This window comes from Sorghum bicolor, chromosome 4 (assembly GCF_000003195.3).
Source record: "Sorghum bicolor cultivar BTx623 chromosome 4, Sorghum_bicolor_NCBIv3, whole genome shotgun sequence".
Lineage (NCBI taxonomy): Eukaryota > Viridiplantae > Streptophyta > Magnoliopsida > Poales > Poaceae > Sorghum > Sorghum bicolor.
The window spans coordinates 40,977,731-40,984,739 of record NC_012873.2 but is presented as its reverse complement, the minus strand read 5'-3'; the positions used below and the strand labels follow the sequence as shown (position 1 = coordinate 40,984,739).

The window sequence follows — 7,009 nt, the reverse complement described above, 5'->3', positions numbered from 1 at the left end:
CAAACTGGTCGCCACTAGATTCATTGGAAAGTAGACTCGACAGGCTTTCCAACAAGTCCTCATAGACCTTCATAGCTTTTGTGAGTAAAAAGTTATGAAGATTTCTTTGCACTTGTCCGTTTTTGACTTCCACTGGTACGTTTTTGACTTCTTCTGGAACTTGCACTGGTCTGTTCATCAGGGTCCGATTCATCCTTCTCTTCTTCTATATACCTGAGTACAATCAAGGTACAACACTTAGGTAGTATATAATTCTCATTAATGTTAAAATGAATCTCACAAAGTAGCGCGTGAACCTCTTGTTGTAGCTTCTTTGCACAACTACGTGTAATCGGTCCATTGATAATTTGGGCTGGTCTCGGCGTAGGTAAAACTTGAGTGGATGTAGCTTGACTTGGAGCTTGTGACATCTTGCTTGGTGGCATGGTCATATCAATAGTGCTCACAAAAGGATGCTAGCCTTGATCTTGTTTGTACACCTCTTTGAATACCACTAATGACTTGATCTAATGGATGATCTCTTGCTATGCTTGTAGATTGGAGTATTGGGAGTTGATTGTTTCCACTAGCTTGACTTTGACTTTGGTCATCATCATAAGAGCCACTAGAACTAGCTTGATTTGTATCAATTTGCACTTCTTGATTGTTAATACAACTTGATTCACTTAGGCTAAGAAAATTGAAAGGATGGTAAACTAAAAATTAGTACCTTTATCTTAACTCTATAAAAAGATCTACAAATGATATAGTGCTCGAACTGAAAAGGCAAATAAAACCTTATTAATGCTTTGTATCCTAATCCAAGGAACAGACCGAATATATAGAGAATAACTAAAAAAAGCTGCTACTAATCAAACTGTGTACTGGTCAACTGGATCAATTGTGCATGAACAAATTCAAATTGATAAGTTCCATAGGTTTGTGTTCTTCTGTTTGCATAAAGTAAAAGCATACATGATTTGAGCCTCATCATTTTATAACTGGACAAAGGTTTATTGAGAACTGATTTATGAAATATCACAAATTAATGGGAGGACCATTACCTCCAGGGGTATAGGATAGGAGCACAAGAACCATACTAGTATTAATTATCACACATGCACCCCAACAATATATGCATACTGATTTACCTGAATTAAGTTTGCTAGCATCACATAAAAGGTAATCACAAAAAACACATCATTTTTATCACAATCTAACTATCACTAAGATAATATACTCAGTCAAATTAACTCTAGAGAAAGTTCTTGAAAATTTTATCAACACTTTTGCAGACTTAAATGTTACAGCATGTTGTGGAAAAAATAGTATTGTGTGAAAAAAGCAAAAATAATTATGTGTACAAATAGCTTACCTCTGTGTGCTTACAAATATTAATTTATGGATGCACACTGCCTTATCTCTTTTTGTGAATTGATATGGTTCATTACTTCTAATCCTTGACTAATAAAGTAGTGAATATGCTATGGAATCCCTAAATTGTGATAAAAGAATAAATTTGGTAGCCATTAGATAATATTTATGGAGCTAAAATAAGGAGAAAAGACTTTTTCAAACACCTATGCATAGCAATCTTTGAATTAGCACAAGATAAGTTATAGTCATAAAAGGACTTCAATATAGTGAGGGGCATATAAACTTTGTCCCTTTCCTGCAATCAAACTTTGGGAGAAACATGAACTCTTTTCAACTTTAGCACACAAACTGAAGGTGGGCGACGATACATGTAAAATCATAGGCAACTATATGTATTGTCCTTGCTCAAGGATGGATATAAATATACTGAATTTTTTTACCAACACAAAGGAAATTGTAGGTTGTTGGTAAGTGTCAAAGGCATAGAGAAGCATATGTAGACACAAACAGTAAATGTGTTGTGGGAAATAATTGGATCGAAGATAATATAAGGGAAGAATAGAAATATACAAAGAAACATCTTGGAACATAAATACCTCTATTTTTAGCCATCTAAAAATGAGGAAGTTCTTATTTTTTTGAACGCCAACAACTGTATACGCCTAACACTTAACACTTAGCACCTCTAAAAAAACACTTAACACATAGCAAATGGAGGAACCAATAACACTTTAACACAAGATGTTGCATCTGCACCGAAGGAAGCAACTCCACTATACTGAATTTGACACACAGTATGGATAGCACATTGCCAAACAATCTGAAGACCATTTTTTTGGTCCTGCACTGGTTTTTTTACTATTCTGGTCACCATCTTAACTATGCAAAATATGATAAAAAGTCAGGTAGCTAATAGAAAAGAATGAGGTGGTATTTATACAACATACCAGATATGTCACACTTTAGAAAAAGAGAAATAAGCCCTTCAGTGTAGCCGTAATAACCTACATAGGCAGGAGGAAAAAAGCAACATTAGATAGCCACATTTAGAACAATCAGATGGAAAACAGTATTCCAATGGCAGCAAGCACAAAATGAGGAGGCATTCAGATCAAACAACCCAAAAAGAATTATGTAAATCACGGGGATCACAATAAATGGAGAGAAGCTATCACCTTTTTTTGAGGAATTTTTACTGCACCGTGGGCAAAGACATCATTATCATCCTGGTTTTAAGAGGGTAGAACCTGAGTTTGTTGTAGTCCCCAAAGAACTAAACAAAGGGATAAATCAATCAATTAATCAAAAACAGTAATAGGAAGTGTGAATTTTCATTGTATGTATTCAAAAGTACTTTATATGGGAACATGTACTTGAATTGAAGCCAGTTAGCACAACATTTTAGTTGAATAAAAGGTAGATAGCACAACATTTATAGAGAGTATACCTTTAGTTCCACAACTAAGTGTTGGTGTTCTCGTTCCTTCAACTTTAGCCTCAGCTCCTTAACGTAAGTAAAGTTAAAAAAACATGGTCTAAGAAAGGGAAAAAATATATAAAATAAATGCAGGACTGTTGGGAAATCATAATTTTTTTGTTTTGAAAATAAAAGGCAGGAAGTTGGTTACAAATTCGATTATATAATATATTTGAAGATAGCACATGATTCAAGAGTTGCCTTTAGTTCTTGCTCCTTCAGCCTGATCTGACGAAACAAATAATAGTAATATTGACAAAAACCGATCTATAACATGTTTGTATAGCTGAAATTTAATTCCACAACTGATGGTTCATGTTCTTGTTCCTTGAACCTGAAGTCCACCTCTTTTATCTGAGAAAAGCAAAAAAAAAGAGAGAAATGATAACTTGTAAACTATGATTTGCTTGAGAAATTGAATTCTTAGATTCTGATTGGTGCCATGGTTTGGCTGTGTAGGTTTGCATTTTAAGTAAACGATCATATAGAAGATGAAGACAACTTACGTCAGCAAGGTGCTGCCGTTGAATATGCACAAAAGAGATGGCAACAATAGGTTGGGAACCCAACAAACTGCAACTAATGACCCTTGCTCACAGTGACCAAAAAAGTAGTAATAGTGGCTCATAAGCAGACATACATTCAGTAAATGCAACTGTATCAAGCACACAGGATTGCATCTACAAACCATACAACATCAAGATATTCTTCAGGAAGACATTTTGGAAGGCACTAGTTCCATGAACTCAATATACAACCATCGATCACAGTAAAGTGGAATCATCCAAGTGTGTATAGGTGAAATAATAGAGTAGGTTCCTTAACCTAATTATCACTAATCTAAACAACATCAGATTCTCAATAGGAAGTTTTTTATCAGCACGAAGACATATGAACTATATAATTTTTTTATCAGCACGGGTGATGCATAAAAAATGCAGTAAAGTAGTAGATTTGTAACCAAAAAGGGCAAGAACAATAGATCTAGACTCAAATTGATCTTGGCCTATTGGATTTCATCCAAATCGCAAAGCAATGCGACTGCAGACTTAGTGCAGTAAGAGAGAGAGAGAGAAAGAGAGAGAGGGAGCAAACCAGCGAGCAGACGGATCGAGCAAGAGCCACGTGTACGGCTTGCAGGAGGCTGTGCAGGCGGAGCGGGGGGCGGGCGACAATCACGGCCACCGGCGTTGCCCACCGGCGCCGCGTCATGCGGCCGTGCGGCCTGGGGGCAGCCACCACCAGGGCTTGCTGTTGTGCCACCACATCAAGGGAGAAGTAGAGAGGGAGAGGAAGGGGAACGGGAGGCGTGGGTTGGGGCAACGATGACGGCGCGAGCGGCGGCGGCGGCAGCATGGTCTGAGAGGAGGGAGAGGTCGAGCGTGGGAGAGATTTTTTGCGAGAGGGGAGGGGGCACTAATTTATTGGATACAATTTGGGAGCGACGTGGCTCAATCGTCTCCACGGGAAAGGAATTCTGAGCGATGTGGCCGAATATTGGCCAAGCGAATCTACTCAGGGAGACGTGGCTCGCTGTGGGAATTTTGGGTGACGTAGCCAAGGGGAGAGGCGTGGGTTCAACATGCGTTTAATATGTTTAATTTGATAGAGGGTTCACAAACTAATTTGACGCTAAAATCAATCAAAGATTCTATGGATGAAAATCCCCTCCCTTTACGGATTCATTACAATATTTAGCAATCAGCTAAAAACCCAAAAAAGATAGAAGGTAGTAAACCCATTCGTGATTATAGCCGTATCAATCAAACGCAAGGAAGAGGTATGCAAGTAAAGAGCAGAATCACAAGAGTAGATGCAATGCACGCTACACAGAATGATACCAGATCGCCGTGTAACCCTCACAGCCAAGTGGGAAAATATTGGTGCAAACCACTTTTTCGGTGTAATCATGAAAAGTCTTAAAAAATCATACTTAGACGTTTTCAAAAATTATGAACCAATGCACATCCATAGTTTATCCATAGATGTACGTTGTCATAAAAGTTGGGAGACAAACTTATTGTGTAAAAATTCACACAAAAATAACAAATTTCAGGTGCAAGTGCACTAGATAACAAAATTTCTGGGAATTTGTCTTTTTGGTGCAAATGCACATTAAATTTGTCATTTTCATTTGAAATTTTCTAGATTGATTTTGTTTTCCAACTTTTGGGACAACGTATATCTATGGATGAACTATGAATGCGCATCATTTCATAATTTTTGGAAACTTTTAAGTATGGTTTTTAGAAGTGTTTTCATGATTGCACCAAGAAGATGGTTTGCACTCAATATTTTCCCAAGCCAAGATAGCTCATGAAACAAAGAGTAAACTGATGTATTTCTTAGCAGCAAACAAGGATATGTTTTTACTTGATCGACAAAAGAGATCTTTATGGGGTTAGTAGAGACATTATACGACACGAGATCAATATGAAACCAAACACGAAACCTAGAAAGTAGCGTTTGAGAAACATTTTAGAAGAAAGAGCCCAAGCAGTAAAGTCGGAAGTGTAATTCCTTTTGCACATGAAGGTCATCAGACCCATACTTCGACTGGATGCCAATTTAGTCATGGTCAAGAACAAAGGAAGAAAGATATGAATTTCACTGATCTGAATTACCCAAAGGATGATTTCTCGTTACATAGAATGAACACTCCGATTGATTTAACAGCCAGGTGCAAGATGCTAAGCTTATTCAATTTTTTCTCGGATACCCTCCAATTTGGATGGCACCAAGGATAAAAAAGAAAAAACTAGCTTACCACCCCATGGTCACCTAATGTTTCATCCAAATGGCAGAGGGTCTCTGACTTGTATGGACTACTTTTTTTAAGATTAGCTAGGAAACAAAATCTTCAAATGCTGGCTAAGATGATGATATTATCGTCAAAATAAGAAAAGAAGATCTATCAGACGCCTCTAGGACTAAGAGCATCTTCACTGGGTCTTTTATATTATTACAAGTTGAGAGGTGCAGTATTTCAATGTGAAATATCAAAATTTCTCACTTGTAAGGGCATTGTACAACTCACAGACGGCGGACTATCTGCAAGTTCTTGGAATATGAACATAGAGAGCTAATAGACAGCTCATACAATGGACTATCTATTTGGCTATCTGCAAGTTGTTTAATGCTTTTTATATAGCTATGATCAATTATAAATACTATTTTGTATATCATTGTATTGCTATTTGAGAGAAAACACATCATAGATAAGATGAACATGGTTACAATATTTTTTTATAACCATCAATACAAAAGATAATATTATATATATTGCAACAATGTTTTGCCTAATCCACATAGAGATGGAAATGACATTTTTAGCTCTGTTTGGTATGAAATCAGATAAAAAAAATAGATAATTGAGGCCTTGTTCAGTTCGCAAAATTTTTTGGGTTTTGACACTGTAGCATTTTCGTTTTTATTTGACAAACATTGTCCAATCATAGAGTAACTAACTTTAAAAGATTCGTCTCGCGATTTACAGATGAACTGTGCAATTGATTTTTGTTTTGATGTATATTTAATGCAACATGCATGTGCCACAAGATTCGATGTGATGGGAAATCTTGAAAATTTTTGGGAACTAAACAAGGCCTGAGATTCATCTTAGCTCGGCATGACATTTTTATCTCTTTTCAGCATGAAATCGGATGAAAGTTATAGAACCAAGCATTTTCTTAGCTCCATCAAAAATTCTATAAATTCAAGGTCAACCCACGCAAGCACCAAATCTACATATCACACCCAAAGATTAAACCCTTATGCTGAACTAAACTGCTAGGATGTGCTTCCTTTTCTAGTTGCTGCACGTGCCTGCTTCCTTCCTCGTTACTGTTCAGACTTCAGAAACATAGGTACATGGTGGCCTGCAGCGGCTGGACGAAGCTATACACATAGGGCATGTTTGTTTGCCTGGTTGAGGGGTTGGGCCGGGTTGTGGAGATGCAGGTGTAGTTGTTTGTTTGACTGTAGGTGGTTTGGGCCTGGCCGGCACGGTGATTAAAGCACCCGCCAGCCAAGCCCGGGAGGGAAGGCCACTTCGGCCATTTCTCGCGAGGCCGGCCGAGCGCAGGCACTGCGGTCCTCATTTGGGCGTCGGCGGGCTGCTGGCTTCCTTCTCCCGCGCGATGGGGCAAAAAAATCTCCCGCTAGGGTTTTCTTCTC

At 37.9% G+C, this 7,009-nt stretch overlaps 1 long non-coding RNA gene across 1 annotated transcript; it reads right to left on the bottom strand.

Moving 5' to 3' along the window:
* Nucleotides 296–4,191, bottom strand: LOC110435119. The gene is made up of 5 exons (XR_002452785.1): nucleotides 3,929–4,191; nucleotides 2,804–3,187; nucleotides 2,532–2,629; nucleotides 2,304–2,360; nucleotides 296–670 (listed from the first exon to the last, which is right to left on the bottom strand). It is a non-coding gene; the product is annotated as an uncharacterized LOC110435119 (long non-coding RNA).